The 19,097-nt window shown below is 41.4% G+C and overlaps 1 protein-coding gene across 2 annotated transcripts in view; it reads left to right on the top strand.

Annotated features, from left to right (window-relative positions):
• EPB41 (erythrocyte membrane protein band 4.1) overlaps positions 1-19,097 on the top strand; it is a 160,472-nt gene that overhangs the window by 12,266 nt on the left and 129,109 nt on the right. The gene's annotated exons all lie outside the window — the stretch shown is intronic.

The following is a 19,097-nucleotide window of genomic DNA, read 5'->3' as shown; positions in this document are numbered from 1 at the left end:
GTCTTAGGATCTGTATCTGAGGTCTTGTCTACATGGCAAGTTGCTGCACAGCAAGTGAGGGTGTGAATCTACAGCACAGCAGCTTGCTGCATGGCAGCGTCTCATGTGAATACTGCTACTCGGTGTAAGCCCTGGAGTTTGGCTTGGCATGCTTTGCTTGGACATAGTGGTACATCTCTGTCGATTCACGCCCTGTCCTGCAGGGCAGTGGCTTGCCATGTAGATGAGAGATTGTGACTCTTTGAGGCAGGGACTGCCTCTTTGTTGTGTGTGTGTGTGTGTATAGCATGTAGCGGAATGGAGCTGGCACCTCTATGTGCTACCACAATATAAATAAGGATCCTGGGTTTTTCGGAAGAGGGTTGAAGACCAGACTGAGATGTATACAGTGAAAAATGGAAGGTTGGTTTGTACTTGCCCGTTTTTATTTCTGGATTGTGATGCCTGTAACAAGTAACTATGTAAAGTCCTGCCTTTTTATGAATAGGTTCTTGCAAAAGCAGGTCAAGGTTCCACAGCTTATTACAGCAGCTGTGAACAGCATCCAGGTTGCAGATTGCAGTAGTGGACTTCCCATGCAGAACAGATAGAAGCCTAGCTACTAATGTCACAGCTGGTACTGGAGGGCTGAGTTCACTGTGCTAAGGCTCCCCCCAAAACTGTACAGCCCCAAAGGGAATATCTTTTTTACACTGTGATTAAAATACTTTCTAATCCTGGTCACCATAGTAATGAGTAGCTTTGCAGCCCCGCTCTAAGCGGACTTACTGCCTCAGTGGTTAACGTCCTAATATAGCTTAGGAATTCAAACCATGCACGGGCGCTTTTAAGTTAGGTTTAAAAGTGACCTGCAAAGGTATGGAAAAAATGAATGTGTCCTGTTGGGCTTCTTTATGTTGGATAACAAAGAACTGGAATTCTTCTCTTTATTTTATTTTCAAAGGTCTCTTCCTGGTTGTTTACTACCTTTGGATTATTGGGCCATATCCTATGTCACTGCCAGTTTACACTGGGTTAGGGTCTGGCCCATCAATTCCTGTCTTCCCTTATTTATGCTGACAGAGCCAGAGAACTAGAGGAGAAGCTTTCTCAGCCCTCAGCTGAAGGAGGACGGAGGTTTAATTTTTCACAAGGGGAGAGCTCTTCTCCCAAGTGTTTGCCAGGCTCTTGAATTCAGTAGATCAGGGGTCGGCAACCTTTCAGAAGTGCTGTGCCGAGTCTTCATTTATTCACTCTAATTTAAGGTTTTGCGTGCCAGTAATGCATTTTAACATTTTTAGAAGGTCTTTCTATAAGTCTATAATATATAACTAAACTATTGTTGTATGTAAAGTAAATAAGGCTTTTAAAATGTTTAAGAAGCTTCATTTAAAATTAAATTAAAATGCAGAGCCCCCCGGACTGGTGGCCAGGACCTGGGTAGCGTGAGTGCCACTGAAAATCAGCTCGTGTGCCGCCTTCGGCACATGTGCCGTAGGTTGCCTACCCCTGCAGTAGATGTTAATAATAAATAAATAAATAAAAAAAAAGGCAGTGTGTTAACAGTCTGGTTGAAAATGACTCCTCCTCTTGATTGTGCAGGTTTCACTCTTGGTACTTGTAAGGATCTCCCACTAATTCTCCAGTGGTCTATAGGTTTTTTATAAAAAAAAGCTAGACAGGATCTAAATTTCTAATGTACAAAACCAAAGCAGGATAAGAATGGCCATAACTGGTTCAGATCAATGGTCCATCTAGCCCAGTATCCTGTCTCTGACAGTGGCCAGTGCCAGAGGCTTCAAGGGGAATGAACAAAACAGGGCAATTATTGAGTGATCCATCCTATCAGCTAATCCCAATTTCTGCCAGTCAGGTTTATGGACACCCAGAGCATTGCGTCCCTAGCGATCTTGGCTAGTAGTCATTGATGGACCTGTCCTCCATGAATGTATCCAATTCTGGTTTGAATCCAGTTATACTTTTGGCCTTCACAACATCCCTTGGCAATGAGTTCCACTGGTCGACTGTGTTGTGTGAAGTAATACTGCCTTATGTTTGTTTGGTTTTTAAAGCTACTGCCTATTCATTTCATTGGGTGGCTCCTGGTTCTAGTGTTGTGTGAAAGGGTAAATAACACTTCCCTATTCGCTTTCTCCACACGATTCATGATTTTATAGACCTCAAGCATATCCCCCCTTTGTTGTCTCTTTTCTAAGATAAGCCATCCCAATCTTTTTAATCTCTCCTCATATGGAAGCTGTTCCATACCCTAATCATTTTTGTTGCCCTTCTCTATACTTTTTCCAATTCTAATATCTCTCTTTTGAGATGGTGTGGACCAGAACTGCACTCAGTACTCAAGGTGTGGGCGTACCATAGATTTATATAGTGACATTATGATATCTTCTGTCCTATTATCTATCCCTTGCCTAATGGTGTCTAACCTTCTGTTTAGCTTTTTTTGACAGCCACTGCACATTGCGCGGATGTTTTCAAAGAACTATCCACAATGACTCCAAGATCTTTCTTGATTGGTAACAGCTAATTTGACCCCATCATTTTGTATGTATAGTTGAGATTGTTTTCTGATGTGCATTACTTTGCATTTATTAACATTGAATTTCATCTGCCATTTTGTTGCCCAGTCACCCAATTTTGTGAGATCCATCTGTAACATTTTGCAGTCAGCTTTGGACTGTTAACAGTATGTCCCTGTTGTGGGGTGATTGATTAGATCTGATAAATCAAAGGTAGGCAGTGGGAAATTAGGCCATTGCACCTGATCACCTGGGCAAAGTTGGTGTCACTTGGTACCATCTTGATTAAGGTGGGTTTTTGCTCTTCTGGTGCCGGGTGTAACTGAAGTAAAGAATCGGGCCCCTTGTGTCATAATGTCCCAAAGTGGTGTGTGAACACTGCCACAAAATCCCCACACCATGTAGGTGGAATGTGACACAACCAACTTCTAGAGCTGTGTCTACACTGGGAGCTTTTGTTGGCACAGCTGTGGTAGTCGAGGCAGGGTGTGAAGAGGTGTGATCCCTGACTAATATAGCTGTGCTGGCAAAAGCCCCAAGTACAGATGCTGCTTACCCTGGCAGATACAGCTTGTCTTGCTTTGGGGGGATGGGTGTGTGTGTGTGGCTGGAATAAGATATGTCAGTAAAAGCACAGTTCTGCTGGTATAATGCGCATCCACACTCCGAGTGCTTTGCCAGTTTAGTATAGCTCTGTAGTACAGCCATGGCCTTATAGAACAAAATAAAAGGCAAGTGGTGCCAGACCATGTTAAAACAATAGTTAAAGATTCCTCTGTTTGCTTGATTGTCTAGAGAAATGTGCATAAACTCCGGTGGCCTAAGTGACCAATTGTGGCTGTATCAGTACACCTCTACCCTGATAAAACACAACCCGATATAACACGAATTCAGATATAACGCGGTAAAGCAGTGCTCCGGAGGGGCATGGCTGCGCACTCTGGCGGATCAAAGCAAGTTCGATATAATGCGGTTTCACCTATACCGTGGTAAGATTTTTTGGCTCCTGAGGACAGTGTTATATCGGGGTAGGGGTGTATTTATATGGTCCAAATGCATCTGACAAAGTGGGTATTCACCCATGAAAGCTTATGCTCCAATACATCTGTTAGCCTATAAGGTGCCACAGGACTCTCTGTTGCTTTTTACAGATCCAGACTAACACGGCTCCCCCTCTGATACATAGTCCAAATGATATGATGAGTACTACACATCCTGAGTCCCTCCCCTGAAGAGCATACGGAAAAAGGGTGAAGGAAGGGGAGCAGTAGCGGGTAGTGATAGTGCATTGTGCCTTACAGGGCAACAGTAGTTGTTTTTTAATCCCTTTGTATGTGGCTAATGTTTGTGTGTGGAGAGGATTAGGATTTAGAGGCTTTATGAAGAAGTGTTAATTTATTAAAGAGGAAATGTGTGTTTTTGTTTTTTTTAAAGCCTACTACGGGGCTCAGTCCAAACCCATTTGGATTTGGGATGGAGTCTCACTCAGTCCCCCCACCCCCATGCCTGATGGAGTTTGCCTTTACAGAACTGATCCTTTTCAGGCTTACCCAGACCCAGCATGATGAGAAGTGAAGTACGCCCCAATTTTCAGTCTCCAAATTCAGGCTCAACATTTCTCTAGCTCAGTCAGGCTCTTGGCGCTTCAAGTCTTTTTTTGTTTTCATATTTGGGACCTGAAATCTGCGCTCTGTGCATGTGTGTGAGGTTATCGTCCGAGATGCTCTGTGAATCGTATTAGTGGTGATAAAACACAGGACTCCGCATCCCCATAGGCAGGATTATCTGCATTAATTAACACAGCTGTTTTTTTTTCTACATCTTTGCACACTAACAAGAAATAGTCCAATATGAACCTCTGGTTCAGCCATCCGTTCCACTCCTGGAAAAGTCAAGTGAACGCTCTTAGAGCGTATGTAAAAACATATCGGTATGAGCACTTGGCTATGTGGTTTAACAGATTTTTGTGGATGTGGTTGTCTTTTTAAAAGCTGGAACTCCTTATTAACTGATGTCTTTTCTCTCCCTCCCTTCACTTTCATGTCCTGTCCTCCAATGGATTATGGCACCTCACCTGCGGGCTTCATCCGGTTGGCTCATCTCTGGGTGAGTACATGCTTCGTTAGACTGCTAGAGAGCGGAAATAAATGGTCCATATGCCTCTTTTAAAAACACTGATCTCTTTCAGTTGAAAGGAAACTGGGTTGGCTCTCCTGGCTTATCCTTTGGTGCATTGTTCGTTATGCAATTACAGGCTTTGCATATGGAGTCTGTGTGGTGGTGATGAAATTGGAGGTGAAGTGAAATGTGTGTTCACGGTTTTGGATAATGAGAATGAGTTTGTTGCTATTTCTGGATATCTTTTTATTAAAACATCTTTATCAGTTGGCTGTTCTTGCTGGCCAGGATTGCTTTGTATTCTTGCCATTGAAATAATGCACTTGTTAGTAAGGATTGTTTTGCACTGGGGAAAGAGAACCACTTTCTCCCCATGCCCCTCCTTCTGGAAACTCCCCCTGAAAATGGTGGTGGTGAATCAGTGCTGCAATTATGTAGGAGATCTCCCTGCAAGGGACCAGTAGGGTTGGAGGGGAGCCACCCCAGGATTCTCAGTCTCAGATCTGCAGACAGGTGAGCAGCACTTCACTATAAAAGTAACAAACGAGCATGCAAACCACAGGCAGAGAACTAGGGAGGGAGTAGTGCCAGTACAGTGTCTTCTGGTCTCTGCTTCTTGTTGAATAGTTGAGTAGAGTCTTGCGCTAATTTTGTACTGTACCATAAACAGCTTTTATGGGCCTCTAACCTCCTGCCAGTCTGACTCCACTGGCTTCAGCAGTTACATGTGAAATCCGACCCTGCGTTCCTCAAGAATTCCTGTGGAGCACAGTCTGGAACTACTAGTGTTAACTTATGAAAGCCCCTTGTAATGAGCCTCGCTCTTTTTGGCATAGCTGTCTTTCTGTGCACCTGGGTGCCTTACAGAGGTGGCAATGTAGGACTGTAGATTTCGGTGCTTACGTGGTGTTTTATCTGATTATTTTAAATTATTTTCTTCTGAAGTGTTGAACAGGATTCACCACTAGTAATGGTTACTCTCTTCTGCAAGGAAGTGGGATGTAGGACAGCAGAAATCCAGAGCCAAACGGCTGCATGTGTCTGGGTGCTTGCTGATGCAGAAATGCCAGTCACTGAAGAAACATTTGAGGGGAATGCAAAAGGAACATGAAAGCAGATTGGGTTTAATAACCAGGCAAGTGATGTTATGGGCTCTCTTTCAAAATGACACTCGTGGTCAAGAGGATTTGTGACTTTAGGTAAGGTGTAATGAATCACAGACTATCCGGGTTGGAAGGGACCTCAGGAGATCTAGTCCAACCCCCTGCTCAAAGCAGGACCAATCCCCAAACAGATTTTTGCCCCAGATCCCTAAATGCCCCCCTCAAGGATTGAACTCACAACCCTGTGTTTAGCAGGCCAATGCTCAAACCACTGAGCTATCCCTCCCACCCCTAAATGGGCCTCTCCTAGTAAATAAAAATATAAGCACTAAACACTGGATTCCTTGGGGAAGCAGTGAAAGCAAAATGCCACATCAAGGATATTTTTGTTTGGATTGTTGGAGTTGGTGGGAGCTGAACACCTCTGAAAGTCAGGGCTACGGCCAACTGATCAGTAGCGCCAAACTTGTTTTGATCAGAGTCTGTCTGACGCACGCAGACAAGCCTAGTGCATTCACAACAGAGTCAACCCTCTTAGTGTGTGAGGTACAACTGCAGGAAAAAGTCCTTTGCTATTGTGTACGCTGGAGGGGGAACTGGCATGTGCAGCAGAATAAGGCTGTTCACTTACATAATATTCCATGACATGCATGCTGCTACTGAAGGTAGCAGGCAAACTTCCTGCACAGCATCTGTCTAGGAGTCCAGCTGCTTAGTCAGCCTGAATACCTAAGAAGAGAGGCCCTCTCTTCTTATTTGGTTGCAGCACTTAAACTCTGCTGGGATGCTTTTGCTTCTGGGACTTGTTCTCCAGGAATGGTGGCTGGACTTCCTCATGTGAGCGACTTCCATATTTGTGACTTTCTCCTATTGACATCCTCAGCAGACCTTGGGTGTAGCTGCTTCCAGGGCCAGAAGGAGGGAAGTTCTCATCTGTTTTATTAGTGGGTTAATTTTGTGTCGTGTGCGGGAGGAGTTGGGGGGTTGTTTTTGGCTTTCAGCTGTACTTTTGCTACCCATTCTGGGTAGCTTGTGGATTATTTTATAGCTATGTTGTATCATAGCAACACCAGTATATACAGTGTGCCAAACAGGCCCTGGCCCAGGAAGCATATTAGGTACAGCACAGAAAGGCATGAGAGAACATGGCATTTTAAAAGACGTGTCTAGCAAACGGTGGGGCTGATTCTGATCTTGCTTACACTGCTGCACGCTTGTGGATGTAAATGAAGGGTAAACCTTGTGTTGGCCTTCTGCACTGAAGGGAATTTCACTTGAAAAGAATGTAGAGTCTGAACAAGGCCACTGGTCTGTCTTCCTTTACAGGAATGTGTATTAGTCACTTCCGCTCGCTAGCATGGCGAGCTACCTGGTGATATTTACGTGTCCCATATTGCTCAGCGTGTAGTAATTTGAACATTAATGTTTGCCACAAATTTCTCAAAGGGGTGCTGCATGGAAACAAGCAACTTAGCAGGCTTTGCTGGTATCAGACATTATTTCACTGAATGCTGTGGGTCTTAATCTTGGCCAAGCAAGAAGCGCAGAAGGCTAAACGATATCTTGTTAATGATGGGAAAGAGAAAAACGTGTGAGGCATAGTTTCACTGGAACAAGGACAGTACTGACCTCACCCAGTAGGGAAATCGGACAGCTCATGTTATCTTTACATCTATAAACCTTGCTTCTTTATATCTTAGCATTAGATGTAAAAAGAATAGGAAAAGCAGTAAACTAATCTCCACTTTATACCTGCTAAGGAGGAAGGGAGGGCAATGTAGGGAGTGTTCTCTAACTCCACGCTTCTGGTGAAACCGTTTCTAAGGTCTCAGAGAGAGGGAGAGCGCTTCATTGTTGTTTGTATTGCCATGGACGCCCTAGTCATGGAGTAGATCCTCCTTACGCTAGGTGCTGTACAAACAGATGGTTCCTGCCCCAGGGATCTTACAAAATATAAGAGACAACAGATGGACACAAACAGGTGAGCGAGTACCACGAAACAATGAGACAGAATTGGCCCCCATGATGCCTAGTGGCCCCTGCACACTAGCACCCTAATGGTTGACTCCCCTTTTTTAGGCATCACAGCAAAGGAGAGTTTTGAGGAGGGCTATGAAGGAGGACAAGGAGGTAGCTTTGCAGATGTGTACAGGGAGGGCCTCCCAAGTGTGAGGGACAGCATGGGAGGAAGCATGAGGGTGGTGGTTTGAAGATGTAATGAGCAGGTGATGGAGGCTGGCAACATGGGCTGATCGGAGGAGGCGCCAACAGCTCAGTACTGAATGGGAGATTGGGGATTGGTTGGATGGAACGTTGGGTTTCTAAGGTCATGTAGAAATGGTGGGGAGGGGCGTAAGTTGAGACTCCTGAGGAGGAAGATGAGGAAGTGGCAACACTCAAGGATTGAGTTTCGCTTCCCAGGCTCACCCAGTTAATGGCACACGGGGCCCAGAAAACTAAGCATTCAATTGAGCGGGGGGCGGGGGTGGAGGTGTCACTACTTGCTGGCCTGTCAGGGTATCTCAAGAACCTCCTCCAAAAAATGTCCTCCCTATATGAGCGTAGTCTTGGGGTGTATTGAGGACTGTGTTGGAATTGCAAGCCATCACTTAGCGTGTGCATGGGGAACAAGGTCCTGGTCCTGCTTGCAGGCTAGGGGGCTGTGTAGCAAAGCATGTGATCAGAGTTTGCCTGGAAAGAGCCATTTTGGAGCAGGTGGGGAAAGTTGTGCCTCTCTGCCTTAGGCTGCCAGTCTCCACTCCTCCTCCCCCCCCCCACCCCCCCTGTGTGTTGAAGTTCCGGAGTTTATATTGCAACCTTCCAGCAAGAGTATTTTATGGTTTTATCTAACATCTATGTTTGTATCCTGTGAACATTGCAAGTCCCCACTCCAGAAAATGCAATGTTGCCAGACTTTTCTCTGCCTACTCCAAGCTTTTCCCACCTCACTGATGTTTCTCACTTCCCAGCAGCTGCTACATGCTTATAATTATCCTGTGATAGTGGGATTCTGTGGTCTGCTGTAAATTTAGATGAACTCCATTGAAATCAGTGTTCCGTAGTTATACTAGGGTGACTGAGAGCAGAACTTGGCTTAAACTAGAGCTGGCCAGAAACAGAAACTTCCGGGGGGGGGAATTCCAAAACTAAAAAAAAAAATCATTCTGAAATGGGGGAAAAAAAATTAAACTTTGAAATTCCCTGTGGAATGGGAATTCTAAAGTTTGTTTGAGAAAGTTTAAAACCTGTCGTGCAGACTGGGTTCCATTAGAAACCTGCTGGGTTTCCGTTGGAATTTTATCGAAAGCAACATTCCCATGCAAAATTTCAGTGAACCACCGTTTTTTTTTTTTGTTTTTTTTTTGGTCAGAAAATTTCTGACCACTGCCTTATTATACCTTAACTACAGATAGAACTGGTGGCTCCATCCAGGCAGCACACAGAGTGGAGATACAGCCATTCACATAAAAAACTCTGAAGAATACAAGAACAGAAGGTGCTAGCATCATATGTATAAACACATACCACCGGGTTATCCTTCAGTAATCGTTATCTCAGGTTATTTAGTTTGTTTGTTTAAATTCCACAATGACAAACTAGTGCAGTGTTTTTCTCAAACTTGTAAAATGTGTTTTTTCTGTTTTTTTGTTGTTGTTGTTGTTTTTTCATCTTTGACCCAGCCAAGTGTTTTTTGTTTTTCTTTTAAGGTCTACATATCTTACATCATCTTCTGCCTCTTAAAGGCTTTGGTAAACTGTGTGTGTGTGGGGGAATTAAGTGTTGTCACAGTGGTTCACAATCTTTCCAGTCCACTGTACCCCTTTCAGGAGTCTGATTTGTCTTGCATACCCCAAGTCACTAAAGAGTGACTTGCTTACAAAATCAGACATAAAATACTAAAGTGTCGCAGCACGCTATTACTGGAAAAATTCTTTCTCATTTTTACCATATAAATTATAAAATCAATTGGAATATAAATATTGTACTTACATTTCTATGTATAGTATTAGAGCTGTATAAACAAGTCATTGTATGAAATTTTAGTTTGTACTGACTTTGCTAGTCCTTTTTTTATGTAGCCTTTTCTAACCCAGGCCAATATCTAGAGGAGTTGATGTACCCCCTGGAAGACCTCTGCGTACCCCCAGGGGTGCATGTGCCCTTGATTGAGAACCACTTGATTTAAGACATCATGGCTGGCATCTGAGTTAGAATCCATTTAAACAACTGGCCAGCTCACATCTTAGCACTATTGTTTCAGGCTCTCTGCAAACTTAGGCAGACACTACTTCACTGATTACACTCACCATATCTTGAAAGTTGTTTTTTATTGAGAACCATAACAGTTAGAGATTTCTTTATTTTATTTTTGGTAGGGAAACACTGCCTCTATGTAACAATTCCTGAGACATTTTATAAGGGTAGTAATTCTACCAGGTAAGTAATATTTAGCTTCTCTCCAGAATAAGCTCATTTTTATTGAGGGATAAATTAATACAGCAGCCACAGTGATTGCTTGTAATACAGTTCTTCTGTCTCTGTTTTATTACTGGTAGCCCTAAAAGTTATTTTCAGGTTTATTTCAACAAATCTTGCACAGTTGAGCTTTGACCTCTAGCTTGAGATACATTTGTAATTTCAGCAAAACTGTCTGCTTGTGTTTTTGGTTTAGGAGGCTGGTGTTTATGGCTGGAAAGTCCTGTTGTTGCAATAACATCAAGGTTCTTAGCAGAATTCCTCTGCAATATATTAAAAAGAGTCATGAAAATTGAACACTGAAGTGCAAAAGGCATGATTTGAAAATAGAGAAACACTGATAAACTTGGTAACTTTAAAAAAAAAAAAATCTAAGCTAGGTTTCTTAGAAATCAGATGCAGTAAAGCTGTTACCTGACCAAGGTAAGGGCCCATTGTGCTAGCTACTTTACTGGTATAATTTCTTTGAGAAGTGAGACTATTGCTAAAATTTACAGACTTATGCTGGTTACTGTGTGGTGTTATTTTGTCAACATTTGGTGCCCTGTGACTGTTGGACCTACAGTGGTATTTGCAGCAATAAGTATAAGCAGCACTACAGATGCCATGATAAATTGTATGCTTTGTTTTAGTGGCGGCCATTTGTGAATTTTAATGCTTTCAAGCCGTATTGTAAGAGGGGAAAATTTTGTTTTATTCTTCATAGGGTAGATAATCTGTTCATAGACAATGTAACTCTTTGACAGTTTGGCCCTGTAATCCATGAAAGGTCAGTGTTTTAATGGGTTGTCTCGTGAAATGATATATCAGGCCAGGGGATGCGCTTTAGTGCAAAGCGAGTTTTTCAAAACATAATTTTTAGAGGTTTGTTAATATTACTGAGTGCTTGTTCTTTTCTAGTTTTTGTTGCTATATCTCTTTCTTATTCTTTTCTCCTTGATTGCTTACGTAGCCTGTCTCCTATCATGTGCTGAGCAAACTGATGAAATGAACAGTGATTTCATGCAAAATGAGACGCATATGATACTGACTTAACTTACTCAAAAGCTAAGTTCATAAATAGGGATTTAATTGATCAAATGTAATTACTCAGATGTATATGAATAAAAGAAAATGTAGGCTGAATATCAGGATACTCTTAATACAGCAAGATCCACTAGGCTGTGGAAAAATTTCCCAAGGGAAGTGGTGGTAACCTTCCTACCTATGTCAACTTCCCTCCCCCTGCACAGCATTTAAAACTAATTTGAATTCCCAGACAAATTACTACTTAAATGGAATTAAGATATCTGTGAATCTAAAAAGAGATTAGCCATTTTTATTTAGTGCATTTATTTAAAGTTGCACCTATAATCTTTTTAAAAAAAAACCTCTGCTCTTTTGTCTGTTCTAACCCTGTGCTGGGGGAGAACCTGACTAGTTGCCAATTGCAGGAAATGAAAGGGAACAGCTGATTGTTTATTCCAGGGAAGGCATGATTATTCTTTAATATTAAATATTTTGTATTGGTGCCAAGGAGCCCTACCATGCTGAGTGCTGTATAAAAACACAAGACGACAACAGTCCCTGTGTGGAAGAGCTTGCTACTGATTTTTAGACAAGATCCGTGATCTCAGGGTGCTTCAGAGCTGAAAATTTGACCCATTTCATGCCCCCCGAAAAATCCATCAAGTGAGCCAGATGTACACCATGAGCCAAATAACTGACATTTCTTCACTCTGTGACTTGGGTCCTACTATCAGAGAGACTTGGTATTGCCAACCCCAAGCATTCAAAAATCATGAATCAGGTCCCAAATAATCATGATCTTAATATACATTTTGCCGTTTGAACTGCCAGTTCATGGTTTTCAAACTTTTCTTCACAGCCATGAGGGCTAGAAACTTAATTTTTAAAAGGAAAAGTAGTAACGTGACTCCAGGAGCTGGAGCTTTAAAAAATAAACAACCCACCAACTATTGTGAGATTTGTGATCTTAAAATGGTAAGAGTTGACAACACTGGCATGCTCTCCTCTGTATTACTGCAGCTCTGGAAATGAAAGTGACACACTTGCTAACAGTCCCTAGATTTGAATGTCTGGAGGTGGCAGGCTTTCAGTGGTGGTCCTATAACTAAAAATTCACTTCTTTCCATTGATTCAATGGACCTGATTTTTGCAAACTTTCAGGGCATTGTACAAAGCTTTTCTACATCTCTCAAGCAAAAGCCGTAGTAAATATTTCAAATACAAAATATACTATTTTTTTATTGTTTACATTCATACATATATCCAGACAGATGTATGAAAATACTCAAATGACTGTGAGGACACTAGAATAAGCCAGATCTGGAGTTTCTGGGCCAAACTGCCTTTTGAGAGATTGTGTTCCAAAAAGGAACAGATTACAAAAATGCATTATCAGGATTTGTTAAAATTTGATCACGCTTAGATAGTCGAAATGATACAAAATGGGGGAGAGTGGGTGGGAAGGAGCGTCTTCCATGGTAAAAGACCCTTCCCCCCCCCCAATGAAAACTTTCAGACAAATGATATGGCTTTGGCAAAAATTGATGCATTGTGCCAGAATTGGGATTATAATGGCGAGTTATTTTTTAACATTAACTATAGGGTTGCTGTTGTGGCTTTGTAATAAAACACCGAGGAGTGAATACACTGTAGAGACGACTTATCCTAGAGACTAGTAATGAGCTGGACTGATGAGCTAATAAATCTCTTCCACTTCATTTCTTAGCTCAGAATGTGACAGGCTTTTAACAGCCGTCATCCCCAAAGGTTGCCCTTCTGTTACAGCAAAGCACTATCTGCATCAGCTTTCAAAAGCTATGGAAATATTTTCCACATATTTGTAACTTTACCTCTATGGCAGATTATTAAAGACTTTGTCGATAGTAATTTTCTCCCACACAATGATTGTTAATTTGTACACTTCTCAATGGAAGGGAAAATATACTGGGAATCTGGATCTTAAATCCCTTGCTGAGAAGGGAGAGAGGTCATGTACTCTATTTATTTATTTATTGACAGAAATATATCAGAATTAGACCAAAGTGGATTTGTCCTACTATGCAGTGCCAAGTTGAAATGAGATTTCCTGTAGACCTCTTCATAGCCTTCTGATACCAATTGAATCAATATTTGTGATTATACGAGTGAATGTGAACCGTAGAGCCAGGGCCGTCAAACCAGAGGTTGACGAGACAAAACCACTGACTTCCCGCGGATTGTTTGCTTGCACTACTTAATGTTGCTGCTGCTGGTTTGACCTAATTCGTGCACCAGTGTAGAAAAGACAAGTTGACATTTTCAATTACTTCTAGCCAGTTCACAGTAAATACTTATTGTGTGGCTGTTTTCTTTCTTTTAAACTTTAGTTACCATTCAGCTTCAGGTCACTTAATTTTGTTCTTTCTTGTAGTGTATGTCAATTTTGATCTCCTCCCCCCTCCCCAGATTCTCTTGTTTTTCACATTAAAAATCCCTAAGTGTTGCGCGCGCACACACAATTCCTTCTTAGATGGTAAGCTCCTTGTGATCAACTCTTCAGGGCAGGGTGAGTTTTATTCAGAGCAGAGTGCATCGTTGACGTTTGTTAAATTTTTAACATAAAGCTAACGGGCATTGAAATAAGAGGACCCTGGGTCTGTAACTGCATGCTTGAATGTGGGAATCCTACTATACTGTATATTCTGTGGTGTCTTCGCAGAACACAGGGATTTATTTTCTAAGATTTTTATATATGAGCTCTTATTTGTCTAGGGCAAGAGTTCTCTTCCATCGTAATGGAGATTCCAAAAGGCTTCTAAATTCACTATTAAATGCACCATATTTAAACTGCTGGGATGGCGTGTTTTTGAAAACAGCACAGTGCGCTTACTTGCTCTCCCTCTGTTCGCTCTCTTTTACCTCTTCCCCCTTCTCTGCAAGACTCTGTTGATCTTCACCAGTCAAGGCTGCAAGAGTTCTGAGTTTGCTGCTGGCCTGGAACTACCTTGTGGTTTTCAGTAAAACAGTCTGCTGCCTTAGCCGCACATATACATGCTAAAAAGGAATATGATTTCTATGCTTATAACCCTTATTAAAATAACAGCATTCAGCTACTGACGATTCATGATTCATTAATATGACTGAATTTCTAATTGGGTTGTATAGTGTGATTTCTAACTTGCATAAAAAAATCGCAACGAATAGGGAAGTTCTTTAAATATTTGCAGTCCTGTCTTGGCATGGATCAAACTGTTTATAGCTAAGAATTTAAGAAATTTCCATGACTTCCTATGGGATTTCAGAGGTCAGTTTGGGGATGTGTAGGAAGGAAAAGGTTAGAAAATGAGTCAAAACCTAAGTGACAGTTTAAAAAATGAGGCAGATTTGAGCTTATACCAAAGTAATATTTAGTCAATTTGCCTAATTTTTTTTAACTTGAATGGGAACTAATATTGGGTAGTGTTGTGTTAAATGCTCATGTAGGGTTTTTAACGTTATGTACAGTGATATTCCTGTCTCATTAAACTGTATAGTATATGATGTAACAGGTAACTTTTTTTAAATTAAAATTCCATCTAATGCTAATAGTGTTATGAAAGAACCAGTTTAAAAAGTGTCCCCCAATCTGGGTTAATATGCAGCACAGATCAATACATTCTATAGAGAGTCTTTGATATAAACTGTCTCCTAACACACTGTAGAGTTACATATCAGTTTTAATGTTTTGGATGCGCTGCCTTTCCTCCCTCCCCCCTCAGTTTGAAATGTATAACTACTGTTAGTATACCTCTACCCCGATATAACACGAATTCGTATATAATGCGGTAAACCAGCGCTCTGGGGGGGCGGGGCTGCGCACTCTGGTGGATCAAAGCAAGTTCGATATAACGCGGTTTCACCTATAACGTGGTAAGATTTTTTTGGCTCCCGAGAACAGCGTTATATTGGGGTAGAGGTGTATTTAAAAAAATCAACAGGTTTAACATTCATTTTGCTCTATTAAGAATGGTCGTAATTGGCTATACCAATATTCCATCTAGCCCAGTATCCTGTCTTCTGTCTAGTGGCCGATGCCAGATGCTTCAGAGGGAATCAAAGAACAGGGCAATTATCGAGTGATCCATCCCCTGTCCTCCGGTTCCAGCTTTGGGTAATCATTGGTTTAGGGACAACCAGTGCATAGGATTGTGTTCCTGACCATTTTGACTAATATAGTCATTGATGGTCCTATCCTCCATGAACTTATTAATTCTTTTTTGAACCCAATAATACTTTTGGCCTTCACATACCTAGGCAACGAGTTCAACAGGTTGACTATGTTGTGTGAAGAAATACTTCCTTATATTTGTCTTAAAGCTGCTGCCTATTAATTTCATTGGGTGACCCCTGGTTCTAGTGTTACTTGGAGTAAATAACACTTCCTTATTCACTTTCTCCACACCGTTCATGATTTTATAACCCTCTATCATGTCTTCCCCCTTAGCTGTCTCTTTTCTAAGCTGAATAGTCTCTTTTTAGTCTGTCTTTATATGGAAGCTGTTCCATAACCCTAATAATCTTATTCCCCTTTTCTGGACATTTCCAATTCTAATATAGCTTTTTCAGATTGGGTGACCAGAACTGTGCACAGCATTCAAGATGTGGGGGTACCATGGATTTATATCGTGACAGAAAATCTGTCGTCTTTTCTATCCGTTTCCTAGAGATTTCTAATATTGCTATCTTTTTTTGACTTCCGCAGCTCATTGAGTAGATGTTTTTGGAGAACTATCCATGATTGTTCTTGAGTGGTAACAGCCAATTCAAACACCATCATTTTGTATGTATAGGTGGAATTATGTTTTCTAGTGTGCAATACTTTGCATTTATCAACAATGAATTTCATCTGCCGTTTTGTTGCCCATGTTGTGCGATACTTTTGTAAGCTTTCAAAGTCTATTTTGGACTTGGGGTTAGCAACACTACTTGCATCTAAATATTCAAAAATCATGAGTCAGGACCCCAAAAATTATGAGATTGGTTTAAAAATCTAATTTTTAAACCAAACTGGGGCTCTTATTTGAGATCTGTTTTTGAGCTTTTAGTGCTCACATTTTCAAGTACTTCAGTGTAAGCATGAAGGCTAGAAACTGATTTAATGAAACTGAGATTTGCCCATCATCATGAGAGTTTTGGAGCTGGGGCTTTATGAAAATGACAAAATATCATGAGAATTATGATTAAAATAGCAAAAGATGGCAACACTGATAAGGAAAAGCTAGGAAATATTTGTATGTCTCTTAACAGCGTGAACCTGTAATGGAAGCTGGTTGCAAGCTTTCTAGAGAGAGGATTACACACTGTGGCAAGGCCATCAGGGTGGGCGTCTTTCAGTGGGAGGTGAATTCTTTATGAGGAAATAGATTGTTTGTTTGGAAAGTATCAGGTACTAGTTGAAAACCAAAAGTTTGAAATTGGCCCTTGCTAGGATGCTGTTGAAATAAACTTCAGTGCGGCGTGCTGGAGGTTCAATGCTTATTGACCCCAAACCAGGAAGCACCTCAGTACTGAATATTAATAGGGTGGGATGGAGTTGATCTTAATGCAAACAGAAAACTGATCCATAGTTTAAATCTCTTCCCATTTTGCTCCAAAAGGCTTTTGTTGCCATGAGGTCTGTTGTGGATTATGTAAATATGTGAGACACAGCAGTTGCTTTCTCTTTGTTGGTACGTTTACATGCGAGGAAATCCATCTCGATGAGGACTTGCTGGAGCTGACATGATGATGTAAAATTGTATAGTGTATCTATTTTCTACTGACAAATTCAAAGAGAGAAGATTTAATAGTTCCACAGTTAGTACAACAGAAAACACTGTGTACCCTACAAGTCTCCAGGCCATGGCATGGGAACTTTCTCATCCTAGTACAGAAATTATTTTCAAAAGAGACCAACACAATTATCCCTTTTTGAAGACAAGAACCCAGATATCTCACTTAAGTTTGCTTGTTTCACAAGTACTCACTCTCTCCCCCCCCCCACGGGTTTTAATTGAGTTAGTAAAGATATATTAAAAGCAAAGTTCGGATGATTGGGGACACAGTAACTGTTCCATTTCTTACTTAATGGCCTTTGTTTTATATCTTTAAAAAAAGTTTTGCTTTTGTAAGTAGATTGTTATGGGAGAATAGCTCTATGCTTCTGAACTACACTACATTTTTCTATTTTTATAGAGAAAGTTGTATCTAAAATCTAGGACCTTGTAGAAAAAGGTTGGTCTGATTTAAGACATTCATCAGAAAAATTTCTAAATTTGTGTATTTCTTTTCTGTATTGTTTCCAATTTATTTGTAACGTTCTAAAGCTATTCTTCTGCTTACTCCTCCCCTACCTTATAAACACTTCACCGCTCTATCCTCTTAGCTGTAGCAGTGGGAGTAATCATGTCATTTCAACCTCCTCTTAAAGGACAGTGTTTGTTGTGGGTTAGAGCAGAGATTTAAAGAAGCTGGGATTAGATAATGTATCTGGTTGAAGTACTCAAAAGGCATCCATTCCTATAGCACTGGTAGTCTATGTAATGTATATAATACAGTCTAATATCTCACTTCAGGAAGTTCTCCTTTTGTGAGACCCAGCTATTAATATGCATAGACAGGAGAACATTTTTCATAAAGGGCTTTACCCTGTGGGGACTTCATCTGTGACTTTTTCAGTGACATGAAACAGTCTGTTGTCGGTAACTTGCATGTCATGCAGCGCCATGCCACAGAGCCCAAGAGAGGAAAAGACTGTTTCTGACTATTCCTAGACATGGATTTGCCAACTGGTTCTGTCATCTAATGGAGGCTTGTCTACAAACAAACTGAAATCAGTTGTAGTTACCAAATTGCACTGAAATAACTACTAGTATTGAGGTTTTTTGTTTTTTGTTTTTTTAATTTAAGCCTGGTCTAAACATAAATGTTTGACTGGTATAACTATGTTGGTTAAGGATGTGAGTTTCCCCCTCCCCCCCAAATCCCACATCCATTTGTAAACTTTAGTCTTTACCAGTCTAACTGCATCCAGAGATGAAACATTTTTATACTAGCACAACTGCATCCACACTACAAGGGTTGTACCGCTAGCCGTTATAGTATATTAGTATAGTTAAAGCAGTACAACTTTCCACTGTAGATGAGTCTACCCTAGAAGAACTTTAATGCTATTCCTTTACTAGTATACTGTACTGCCAAAGCTGTGCTTTACAATGGTATACGAACCCCCCCCCCAATCAAGTGATATGAGTAAAAGTGCAGTTTTGCTTGTATAACCGTCTCTGCTACAGGCTCTTGCTGGCCTAGCTATGTAAGGCAGGGATGAGAAGAGCCACTAATCTGTAACGTGTATATAATGCCTAAGTGTTGTCTGTTCCAGTTTGTGTGGAGGCAAATCCAAAGAATTCCTTGTTCTATCCAAGGACTATCCTTCAAGGATTGCTTCCTCTGGGTGCTTGGGTAGAGTACCCGGGGAACTGCATGGTTGTGGGTCTTCTCCCCCACTCCCCCCAGTCTACAGAACAAAGATTGATGTGAAGTCAGGATTTGATTAACAAGGCGCAGGCACAATGTGAGGAAGGCTCAGAAGCGAATGGAGCCAATGAATACTAAGGGCAGTGACAGATTTCTGTTGAATTCAAGTGTACAGGGTCAGGCCCTGAATGCATCTGGGGGAGGGAGGGGCACAATTGGAAATGGCCCCTCTCCTGTCACGAGGACTGAGCTGGGCTGGATCTTAGGGATCAGGCTCCGTATCCTGCAATCCTTCCCTTTAATGCCTATAGGTACCCGGCCCAAACTGCTTTGCCAGCGTCTCCGTGGTCCCAAGCGCCCTGGGCTGAGTAACGGGGAGGAGGGCAGGGGGGTAATATGGGTG

Source organism: Mauremys reevesii, linkage group 23 (assembly GCF_016161935.1).
Source record: "Mauremys reevesii isolate NIE-2019 linkage group 23, ASM1616193v1, whole genome shotgun sequence".
In the NCBI taxonomy this organism is placed as follows: domain Eukaryota; kingdom Metazoa; phylum Chordata; order Testudines; family Geoemydidae; genus Mauremys; species Mauremys reevesii.
Note: the sequence above shows the minus strand (reverse complement) of the source record. Positions and strands in the feature narration are given on the sequence as shown.